The following is a 12,409-nucleotide window of genomic DNA, read 5'->3' as shown; positions in this document are numbered from 1 at the left end:
TGCACCATAGTGAGATGCCGCCTTGGCCTTGCATATCTCCATCCCTGCAGCAGCGTTTGCTGATTTCATGAACCCCGAGAGCAGTGCACCATAAGGAGATGCACCCCAGGCCTTGCATATTTCCATCCGTGCAGCAGCGTTTGCTGATTTCATGAATCCCCAGAGCAGTGCACCATAGTGAGATGCCGCCCTGGCCTTGCATATCTCCATCCGTGCAGCAGCGTTTGCTGATTTCATGAATACCCTGAGCAGTGCCCCATAGTGAGATGCCGCCCTGGCCTTACATATCTCCATCCCTGCAGCAGCGTTTAGTGATTTCCTGAACCCCCAGAGCAGTGCACCATAGTGAGATGCACCCCAGGCCTTGCATTTCTCCATCCCTGCAGCAGCGTTTAGTGATTTCCTGAATCCCTAGAGCGGTGCACCATAGTGAGATGACACCCTGGCCTTGCACATCACCATCCCTGCTGCAGCGTTTGCTCATTTTCTGGATCCCTGAGCAGTGCACTATAGTGATATGCCTCCCTGGCCTTGCATATCTCCATCCCTGCAGCAGCGTCTGCTGATTTCCAGATTCTCCAGAGCAGTGCACCATAGTGAGATGCCTCCCTGGCCTTGCATATCTCCATCCCTGTAGCAGCGTTTGCTGATTTCCTGAATCCCCAGAGCAGTGCACTATAGTGAGATGCCTCCCTGGCCTTGCATATCTCCATCCCTGCAGCAGCGTCTGCTGATTTCCAGAATCTCCAGAGCAGTGCACCATAGTGAGATGCCGCCCTGGCCTTGCATATCTCCATCCCTGTAGCAGCGTTTGCTGATTTCCTGAATCCCCAGAGCAGTGCACCTTAGTGAGATGCCGCCCTGGCCTTGCATATCTCCATCCCTGCAGCAGCGTTTGCTGATTTCCTGAATCCCCAGAGCAGTGCACGTTAGTGAGATGCCGCCCTGGCCTTGCATATCTCCATCCCTGCAGCAGTGTTTGCTGATTTCCTGAATCCCCAGAGCAGTGCACCTTAGTGAGATGCCGCCAAGGCCTTGCATACCTCCATCCGTGCAGCAGCGTTTGCTGATTTCCTGAATCCCCAGAGCAGTGCACCTTAGTGAGATGCCGCCCGGGCCTTGCATATCTCCATCCCTGCAGCAGCGTTCGCTGATTTCCTGAATCCCCAGAGAAGTGCACCTTAGTGAGATGCCGCCATGGCCTTGCATACCTCCATCCGTGCAGCAGCGTTTGTTGATTTCCTGAATCCCCAGAGCAGTGCACCATAGTGAGATGCCGCCCTGGACTTGCATATCTCCATCCCTGCAGCAGAGTTTGCTGATTTCCTGAATCCCCAGAGCAGTGTACCTTAGTGAGATGCCGCCCTGGCCTTGCATATCTCCATCCCTGCAGCAGCGCTTGCTGATTTCTTGAATCCCCAGAGCAGCGTACCTTAGTGAGATGCCGCCCTGGCCTTGCATATCTCCATCCCTGCTGCAGCGTTTGCCGATTTCCTGAATCCCCAGAGCAGTGCACCATAGTGAGATGCACCCCAGACCGTGCATATCTCCATCCCCGCAGCAGCGTTTGCTGATTTCCTGAATCCCCAGAGCAGTGCACCATAGTGAGAGACAGCCTTGGCCTTGCATATCTCCATCCCTGCAGCAGCGTTGGCTGATTTCCTGAATCCCCAGAGCAGTGCATCATAGTGAGATGCACCCCAGGCCTTGCATATCTCCATCCCTGCAGCAGCGTTTGCTGATTTCCTGAATCCCCAGAGAAGTGCACCATTGTGAGATGCCGCCCTGGCTTTGCATATCTCCGTCCCTGCAGCAGCATTTGCTGATTTCCTGAATCTCCAGAGCGGTGCACCTTAGTGAGATGCCGCCCTGGCCTTGCATAGCTCCATCCCTGCAGCAGCGTTTAGTGATTTCCTGAATCCCCAGAGCGGTGCACCATAGTGAGATGCCACCCTGGCCTTGCACATCTCCATCCCTGCTGCAGTGTTTAGTGATTTCCTGAATCCCAGAGCAGTGCACCATAGTGAGATGCCGCCCTGGCCTTGCATATCTCTATCCCTGGAGCAGCGTTTGCTGATTTCCTGAATCCCCAGAGCAGTGCCCTGTAGTGAGATGCCACCCTGGCCTTGCATATCTCTATCCCTGCAGCATCGTTTGCTGAATTCCTGAATCCCCAGAGCAGCGTACCATAGTGAGATGCTGCCTTGGCCTTGCATACCTCCATCCCTGCAGCAGCGTTTGCTGATTTCCTGAATCCCCAGAGCAGTGCACCATAGTGAGATGCCGCCCTGGCCTTGCATATCTCCATCCCTGCAGCAGCGTTTGCTGATTTCCTGAACCCCCAGAGCAGTGCACCATAGTGAGATGCACCCCAGGCCGTGCATATCTCCATCCCTGCAGCAGCGTTTAGTGATTTCCTGAATCCCCAGAGCGGTGCACCATAGTGAGATGCCACCCCGGCCTTGCACATCTCCATCCCTGCTGCAGCGTTTGCTGATTTCCTGAATCCCCAGAACAGTGCACTATAGTGAGATGCCGCCCTGGCCTTGCATATCTCCATCCCTGCAGCAGCGTTTGCTGATTTCCTGAATCCCAGAGCAGTGCACCATAGTGAGATGCCGCCCTGGCCTTGCATATCTCCATCCCTGCGGCAGCGTTTCCTGATTTCCTGAATCCCCAGGGCAGTGCACCATAGTGGGATGCCTCCCTGGCCTTGCATACCTCCATCCATGCAGCAGCGTTTGCTGATTTCTTGAATCCCAAGAGCAGTGCACCATAGTGAGAGACAGCCTTGGCCTTGCATATCTCTATCCCTGCAGCAGCGTTTGCTGGTTTCCTGAATTCACAGAGCAGTGCACCATAGTCAGATGCCAGCCTGGCCTTCCATATCTCTATCCCTGCAGCAGCGTTTGCTGATTTCCCGAATCCCCAGAGCAGTGCACCAGTGAGATGCTGCCCTGTCTTGCATATCTCCGTCCCTGCAGCAACGTTTGCTGATTTCCTGACTCCCCAGAGGTGTGCACCATATTGAGTTGTCGCCCTGGCCTTGCATATCTCCATCCCTGCAGCAGCGTTTGCTGATTTCCTGAGACCCCAGAGCAGTGCACCAGTGAGATCCTGGCCTGTTTCCATCCCTGCAGCAGCGTTTGCTGATTTCCTGATTCCCCAGAGCAGTGCACCATAGTGAGATGTCACCCTGGCCTTGCATATCTCCATCCCTGCAGCAGCGTTTGCTGATTAACTGAATCCCCAAAGCAGTGCACCATAGTGAGATGTCGCCCTGGCCTTGCATATCTGCATCCCTGCAGCAGCGTTTGCTGATTTCCTGAATCCTCAGAGCGGTGCACCATAGTGAGATGTCGCCCTGGCCTTGCATATCTGCATCCCTGCAGCAGCGTTCGCTGATTTCCTGAATCCTCAGAGCGGTGCACCATAGTGAGATGCACCCCAGACCGTGCATATCTCCATCCCTGCAGCAGCGTTGGCTGATTTCCTGAATCCTCAGAGCGGTGCACCATAGTGAGATGCACCCCAGACCGTGCATATCTCCATCCCTGCAGCAGCGTTTGCTGATTTCCTGAATCCCCAGAGCGGTGCACCTTAGTGAGATGCCACTCTGGCCTTGCACATCTCCATCCCTGCTGCAGCGTTTAGTGATTTCCTGAATCCCAAAGCAGTGCACCATAGTGAGATGCCGCCCTGGCCTTGCATATCTCCATCCCCGCAGCAGCGTTTAGTGATTTCCTGAACCCCCAGAGCAGTGCACCATAGTGAGATGCACCCCGGGCCTTGCATACCTCCATCCCTGCAGCAACGTTTAGTGATTTCCTGAATCCCCAGAGCGGTGCACCATAGTGAGATGCCACCCTGGCCTTGCATATCTCCATCCCTGCAGCAACGTTTAGTGATTTCCTGAACCCCCAGAGCAGTGCACCATAGTGAGATGCACCCCAGGCCATGCATATCTCCATCCCTGCAGCAGCGTTTAGTGATTTCCTGAATCCCCAGAGCGGTGCACCATAGTGAGATGCACCCCTGGCCTTGCATATCTCCATCCCTGCAGCAGCGTTTAGTGATTTCCTGAACCCCCAGAGCAGTGCACCATAGTGAGATGCACCCCAGGCCTTGCATATCTCCATCCCTGCAGCAGCGTTTAGTGATTTCCTGAATCCCCAGAGCGGTGCACCATAGTGAGATGCACCCCAGGCCTTGCATATCTCCATCCCTGCAGCAGCGTTTGCTGATTTCCTGAACCCCGAGAGCAGTGCACCACAGTGATATGCTGCTCTGGCCTTGCATATCTCCATCCCTGCAGCAGCGTTTGCTGATTTCATGAACCGCCAGAGCAGTGCACCATAGAGAGATGCACCCCAGGCCTTGCATATCTCCATCCGTGCAGCAGCGTTTGCTGATTTCATGAATCCCCAGAGCAGTGCACCATAGTGAGATGCCGCCCTGGCCTTGCATATCTCCATCCGTGCAGCAGCGTTTGCTGATTTCATGAATCCCCAGAGCAGTGCCCCATAGTGAGATGCCGCACTGGCCTTACATATCTCCATCCCTGCAGCAGCGTTTAGTGATTTCCTGAACCCCCAGAGCAGTGCACCATAGTGAGATGCACCCCAGGCCTTGCATATCTCCATCCCTGCAGCAGCGTTTGCTGATTTCCTGAACCCTGAGAGCATTGCACCACAGTGATATGCACCCCTGGCCTTGCACATCTCCATCCCTGCTGCAGCGTTTGCTGATTTCCTGAACCCCCAGAGCAGTGCACCATAGTGAGATGCACCCCAGGCCGTGCATATCTCCATCTCTGCAGCAGCGTTTAGTGATTTCCTGAATCCCCAGAGCAGTGCACCATAGTGAGATGCCACCTTGGCCATGCATATCTCCATCCCTGCAGCAGCGTTCGCTGATTTCCTGAATCCCCAGAGCAGTGCACTATAGTGAGATGCCTCCCTGGCCTTGCATATCTCCATCCCTGCAGCAGTGTCTGCTGATTTCCAGAATCTCCAGAGCAGTGCACCATAGTGAGATGCCGCCCTGGCCTTGCATATCTCCATCCCTGTAGCAGCGTTTGCTGATTTCCTGAATCCCCAGAGCAGTGCACCTTAGTGAGATGCCGCCCTGGCCTTGCATATCTCCATCCCTGCAGCAGCGTTTGCTGATTTCCTGAATCCCCAGAGCAGTGCACCTTAGTGAGATGCCGCCCTGGCCTTGCATATCTCCATATCTGCAGCAGCGTTTGCTGATTTCCTGAATCCCCAGAGCAGTGCACCTTAGTGAGATGCCGCCATGGCCTTGCATACCTCCAGCCGTGCAGCAGCGTTTGTTGATTTCCTGAATCCCCAGAGCAGTGCACCATAGTGAGATGCCGCCCTGGCCTTGCAAATCTCCAATCCCTGCAGCAGCGTTTGCTGATTTCCTGAATCCCCAGAGCAGTGTACCTTAGAGAGATGCCGCCCTGGCCTTGCATATCTCCATCCCTGCAGCAGCGTTTGCTGATTTCCAGAATCTCCAGAGCAGTGCACCATAGTGAGATGCCGCCCTGGCATTGCATATCTCCATCCCTGCAGCAGCGTTTGCTGATTTCCTGAATCCCAAGAGCAGTGTACCTTAGTGAGATGCCGCCCTGGCCTTGCATATCTCCACCCCTGCAGCAGCGTTTGCTGATTTCCTGAATCCCCAGAGCAGTGTACCTTAGTGAGATGCCGCCCTGGCATTGCATATCTCCATCCCTGCAGCAGCGTTTGCTGATTTCCTGAATCCCCAGAGCAGTGTACCTTAGTGAGATGCCGCCCTGGCCTTGCATATGTCCATCCCTGCAGCAGCGTCTGCTGATTTCCTGAAACCCCAGAGCAGTGCACCTTAGTGAGATGCCGCCCTGGCCTTGCATATCTCCATCCCTGCAGCAGCGTTTGCTGATTTCCTGAATCCCCAGAGCAGTGCACCTTAGTGAGATGCCGCCATGGCCTTGTATACCTCCATCCGTGCAGCAGCGTTTGCTGATTTCCTGAATCCCCAGAGCAGTGCACCATAGTGAGATGCCGCCCTGGCCTTGCATATGTCCATCCCAGCAGAAGCGTTTGCTGATTTCCTGAATCCCCAGAGCAGTGCACCTTAGTGAGATGACGCCCTGGCCTTGCATATCTCCATCCCCGCAGCAGGGTTTGCTGATTTCCTGAATCCCCAGAGCAGTGTACCTTAGTGAGATGCCGCCCTGGCATTGCATATCTCCATCCCTGCAGCAGCGTTTGCTGATTTCTTGAATCCCCAGAGCAGCGTACCTTAGTGAGATGCCGCCCTGGCCTTGCTTATCTCCATCCCTGCTGCAGCGTTTGCTGATTTCCTGAATCCCCAGAGCAGTGCACCATAGTGAGATGCAACCCAGACCGTGCATATCTCCATCCCAGCAGCAGCGTTTGCTGATTTCCTGAATCCCCAGAGCAGTGCACCATAGTGAGAGACAGCCTTGGCCTTGCATATCTCCATCCCTGCAGCAGCGTTTGCTGATTTCCAGAATCTCCAGAGCAGTGCACCATAGTGAGATGCCGCCCTGGCATTGCATATCTCCATCCCTGCAGCAGCGTTGGCTGATTTCCTGAATCCCCAGAGCAGTGCACCATAGTGAGATGCCGCCCTGCCGTGCATATATACATCCATGCAGCAGCGTTTGCTGATTTCCTGAATCCCCAGAGAAGTACACCATAGTGAGATGCCGCCCTGGCTTTGCATATCTCAATCCCAGCAGCAGCATTTGCTGATTTCCTGAATCCCCAGAGCGGTGCACCTTAGTGAGATGCCGCCCTGGCCTTGCATAGCTCCATCCCTGCAGCAGCGTTTAGTGATTTCCTGAATCCCCAGAGCGGTGCACCATAGTGAGATGCCACCCTGGCCTTGCATATCTCCATCCCTGCAGCAGCGTTTAGTGATTTCCTGAATCCCAGAGCAGTGCACCATAGTGAGATGCCGCCCTGGCCTTGCATATCTCTATCCCTGGAGCAGCGTTTGCTGATTTCCTGAATCCCCAGAGCAGTGCACTGTAGTGAGATACCGCCCTGGCCTTGCATATCTCTATCCCTGCAGCAGCGTTTGCTGATTTCCTGAATCCCCAGAGCAGCACACCATAGTGAGATGCTGCCTTGGCCTTGCATACCTCCATCCCTGCAGCAGCGTTTGCTGATTTCCTGAACCCCGAGAGCAGTGCACCACAGTGATATGCTGCTCTGGCCTTGCATATCTCCATCCCTGCAGCAGCGTTTGCTGATTTCATGAACCGCCAGAGCAGTGCACCATAGAGAGATGCACCCCAGGCCTTGCATATCTCCATCCGTGCAGCAGCGTTTGCTGATTTCATGAATCCCCAGAGCAGTGCACCATAGTGAGATGCCGCCCTGGCCTTGCATATCTCCATCCGTGCAGCAGCATTTGCTGATTTCATGAATCCCCAGAGCAGTGCCCCATAGTGAGATGCCGCACTGGCCTTACATATCTCCATCCCTGCAGCAACGTTTAGTGATTTCCTGAACCCCCAGAGCAGTGCACCATAGTGAGATGCACCCCAGGCCTTGCATATCTCCATCCCTGCAGCAGCGTTTGCTGATTTCCTGAACCCTGAGAGCATTGCACCACAGTGATATGCACCCATGGCCTTGCACATCTCCATCCCTGCTGCAGCGTTTGCTGATTTCCTGAACCCCCAGAGCAGTGCACCATAGTGAGATGCACCCCAGGCCGTGCATATCTCCATCTCTGCAGCAGCGTTTAGTGATTTCCTGAATCCCCAGAGCAGTGCACCATAGTGAGATGCCACCTTGGCCATGCATATCTCCATCCCTGCAGTAGCGTTCGCTGATTTCCTGAATCCCCAGAGCAGTGCACTATAGTGAGATGCCTCCCTGGCCTTGCATATCTCCATCCCTGCAGCAGTGTCTGCTGATTTCCAGAATCTCCAGAGCAGTGCACCATAGTGAGATGCCGCCCTGGCCTTGCATATCTCCATCCCTGTAGCAGCGTTTGCTGATTTCCTGAATCCCCAGAGCAGTGCACCTTAGTGAGATGCCGCCCTGGCCTTGCATATCTCCATCCCTGCAGCAGCGTTTGCTGATTTCCTGAATCCCCAGAGCAGTGCACCTTAGTGAGATGCCGCCCTGGCCTTGCATATCTCCATATCTGCAGCAGCGTTTGCTGATTTCCTGAATCCCCAGAGCAGTGCACCTTAGTGAGATGCCGCCATGGCCTTGCATACCTCCAGCCGTGCAGCAGCGTTTGTTGATTTCCTGAATCCCCAGAGCAGTGCACCATAGTGAGATGCCGCCCTGGCCTTGCATATCTCCATCCCTGCAGCAGCGTTTGCTGATTTCCTGAATCCCCAGAGCAGTGTACCTTAGAGAGATGCCGCCCTGGCCTTGCATATCTCCATCCCTGCAGCAGCGTTTGCTGATTTCCAGAATCTCCAGAGCAGTGCACCATAGTGAGATGCCGCCCTGGCATTGCATATCTCCATCCCTGCAGCAGCGTTTGCTGATTTCCTGAATCCCAAGAGCAGTGTACCTTAGTGAGATGCCGCCCTGGCCTTGCATATCTCCACCCCTGCAGCAGCGTTTGCTGATTTCCTGAATCCCCAGAGCAGTGTACCTTAGTGAGATGCCGCCCTGGCATTGCATATCTCCATCCCTGCAGCAGCGTTTGCTGATTTCCTGAATCCCCAGAGCAGTGTACCTTAGTGAGATGCCGCCCTGGCCTTGCATATGTCCATCCCTGCAGCAGCGTCTGCTGATTTCCTGAAACCCCAGAGCAGTGCACCTTAGTGAGATGCCGCCCTGGCCTTGCATATCTCCATCCCTGCAGCAGCGTTTGCTGATTTCCTGAATCCCCAGAGCAGTGCACCTTAGTGAGATGCCGCCATGGCCTTGCATACCTCCATCCGTGCAGCAGCGTTTGCTGATTTCCTGAATCCCCAGAGCAGGGCACCATAGTGAGATGCCGCCCTGGCCTTGCATATGTCCATCCCAGCAGAAGCGTTTGCTGATTTCCTGAATCCCCAGAGCAGTGCACCTTAGTGAGATGACGCCCTGGCCTTGCATATCTCCATCCCCGCAGCAGGGTTTGCTGATTTCCTGAATCCCCAGAGCAGTGTACCTTAGTGAGATGCCGCCCTGGCATTGCATATCACCATCCCTGCTGCAGCGTTTGCTGATTTCTTGAATCCCCAGAGCAGTGCACCATAGTGAGATGCAACCCAGACCGTGCATATCTCCATCCCCGCAGCAGCGTTTGCTGATTTCCTGAATCCCCAGAGCAGTGCACCATAGTGAGAGACAGCCTTGGCCTTGCATATCTCCATCCCTGCAGCAGCGTTTGCTGATTTCCAGAATCTCCAGAGCAGTGCACCATAGTGAGATGCCGCCCTGGCATTGCATATCTCCATCCCTGCAGCAGCGTTGGCTGATTTCCTGAATCCCCAGAGCAGTGCACCATAGTGAGATGCCGCCCTGCCGTGCATATATACATCCATGCAGCAGCGTTTGCTGATTTCCTGAATCCCCAGAGAAGTACACCATAGTGAGATGCCGCCCTGGCTTTGCATATCTCCATCCCTGCAGCAGCATTTGCTGATTTCCTGAATCCCCAGAGCGGTGCACCTTAGTGAGATGCCGCCCTGGCCTTGCATAGCTCCATCCCTGCAGCAGCGTTTAGTGATTTACTGAATCCCCAGAGCGGTGCACCATAGTGAGATGCCACCCTGGCCTTGCACATCTCCATCCCTGCTGCAGCGTTTAGTGATTTCCTGAATCCCAGAGCAGTGCACCATAGTGAGATGCCGCCCTGGCCTTGCATATCTCTATCCCTGCAGCAGCGTTTGCTGATTTCCTGAATCCCCAGAGCAGTGCACTGTAGTGAGATACCGCCCTGGCCTTGCATATCTCTATCCCTGCAGCAGCGTTTGCTGATTTCCTGAATCCCCAGAGCAGCACACCATAGTGAGATGCTGCCTTGGCCTTGCATACCTCCATCCCTGCAGCAGCGTTTGCTGATTTCCTGAATACCCAGAGCAGCGCACCATAGTGAGATGCCGCCCTGGCCTTGCATATCTCCATCCCTGCAGCAGCGTTTGCTGATTTCCTGAATCCCCAGAGCAGTGCACCATAGTGAGATGCACCCTAGGCCGTGCATATCTCCATCCCTGCAGCAGCGTTTAGTGATTTCCTGAATCCCCAGAGCGGTGCACCATAGTGAGATGCCACCCTGGCCTTGCATATCTCCATCCCTGCAGCAGCGTTTGCTGATTTCCTGAATTCACAGAGCAGTGCACCATAGTGAGAGACAGCCTTGGCCTTGCACATCTCCATCCCTGCTGCAGCTTTTGCTGATTTCCTGAATCCCAGAGCAGTGCACCATAGTGAGATGCCGCCCTGGCCTTGCATATCTCCATCCCTGCTGCAGCGTTTGCTGATTTCCTGAATCCCCAGGGCAGTGCACCATAGTGGGATGCCTCCCTGGCCTTGCATACCTCCATCCATGCAGCAGCGTTTGCTGATTTCTTGAATCCCAAGAGCAGTGCACCATAGTGAGATGCCACCCTGGCCTTGCATATCTCCATCCCTGCAGCAGCGTTTGCTGATTTCCTGAATTCACAGAGCAGTGCACCATAGTGAGAGACAGCCTTGGCCTTGCATATCTCTATCCCTGCAGCAGTGTTTGCTGGTTTCCTGAATTCACAGAGCAGTGCACCATAGTGAGATGCCAGCCTGGCCTTGCATATCTCTATCCCTGCAGCAGCGTTTGCTGATTTCCTGAATCCCCAGAGCAGTGCACCAGTGAGATGCTGCCCTGTCTTGCATATCTCCATCCCTTCAGCAACGTTTGCTGATTTCCTGACTCCCCAGAGGTGTGCACCATAGTGAGATGTCGCCCTGGCCTTGCATATCTCCATCACTGCAGCAGCGTTTGCTGATTTCCTGAATCCCCAGAGCAGTGCACCATAGTGAGATGCCGCCCTGGCCTTTCATATCTCCATCCCTGCAGCAGCGTTTGCTGATTTCCTGAATCCCCAGAGCCGTGCACCATAGTGAGATGCACCCCAGGCCTTGCATATCTCCATCCCTGCAGCAGCGTTTGCTGATTTCCTGAATCCCCAGATCTGTGAACCATAGTGAGATGTCGCCCTGGCCTTGCATATCTGCATCCCTGCAGCAGCGTTTGCTGATTTCCTGAATCCTCAGAGCGGTGCACCATAGTGAGATGTCGCCCTGGCCTTGCATATCTGCATCCCTGCAGCAGCGTTCGCTGATTTCCTGAATCCTCAGAGCGGTGCACCATAGTGAGATGCCGCCCTGGCCTTGCATATCTCCATCCCTGCAGCAGCGTTTAGTGATTTCCTGAATACCCACAGCGGTGCACCATAGTGAGATGCCACCCTGGCCTTGCATATCTCCATCTCTGCAGCAGCGTTTGCTGATTTCCTGAATCCCCAGAGCAGCGCACCATAGTGAGATGTCGCCCTGGCCTTCCATATCTCCATCCGTGCAGCAGCGTTTGCTGATTTACTGAATCCCGAGAGCAGTGCTCCATAGTGAGATGTCGCCCTGGCCTTCCATATCTCCATTCCTGCAGCAGCGTTTGCTGATTTCCTGAATCCTCAGAGCGGTGCACCATAGTGAGATGTCGCCCTGGCCTTGCATATCTGCATCCCTGCAGCAGCGTTCGCTGATTTCCTGAATCCTCAGAGCGGTGCACCATAGTGAGATGCCGCCCTGGCCTTGCATATCTCCATCCCTGCAGCAGCGTTTAGTGATTTCCTGAATACCCACAGCGGTGCACCATAGTGAGATGCCACCCTGGCCTTGCATATCTCCATCCCTGCTGCAGCGTTTCCTGATTTCCTGAATCCCCAGGGCAGTGCACCATAGTGGGATGCCTCCCGGGCCTTGCATACCTCCATCCATTCAGCAGCGTTTGCTGATTTCTTGAATCCCAAGAGCAGTGCACCATAGTGAGAGACAGCCTTGGCCTTGCATATCTCTATCCCTGCAGCAGCGTTTGCTGGTTTCCTGAATTCACAGAGCAGTGCACCATAGTGAGATGCCAGCCTGGCCTTGCATATCTCTATCCCTGCAGCAACGTTTGCTGATTTCCTGAATCCCCAGAGCAGTGCACCAGTGAGATGCTGCCCTGTCTTGCATATCTCCATCCCTTCAGCAAAGTTTGCTGATTTCCTGACTCCCCAGAGGTATGCACCATAGTGAGATGTCGCCCTGGCCTTGCATATCTCCATCGCTGCAGCAGCGTTTGCTGATTTCCTGAATCCCCAGAGCAGTGCACCATAGTGAGATGCCGCCCTGGCCTTTCATATCTCCATCCCTGCAGCAGCGTTTGCTGATTTCCTGAATCCCCAGAGCAGTGCACC

This window comes from Ambystoma mexicanum, chromosome 2q (genome assembly GCF_040938575.1).
Source record: "Ambystoma mexicanum isolate Mex_15411 chromosome 2q, UKY_AmexF1_1, whole genome shotgun sequence".
In the NCBI taxonomy this organism is placed as follows: Eukaryota; Metazoa; Chordata; class Amphibia; order Caudata; family Ambystomatidae; genus Ambystoma; species Ambystoma mexicanum.
Note: the sequence above shows the minus strand (reverse complement) of the source record.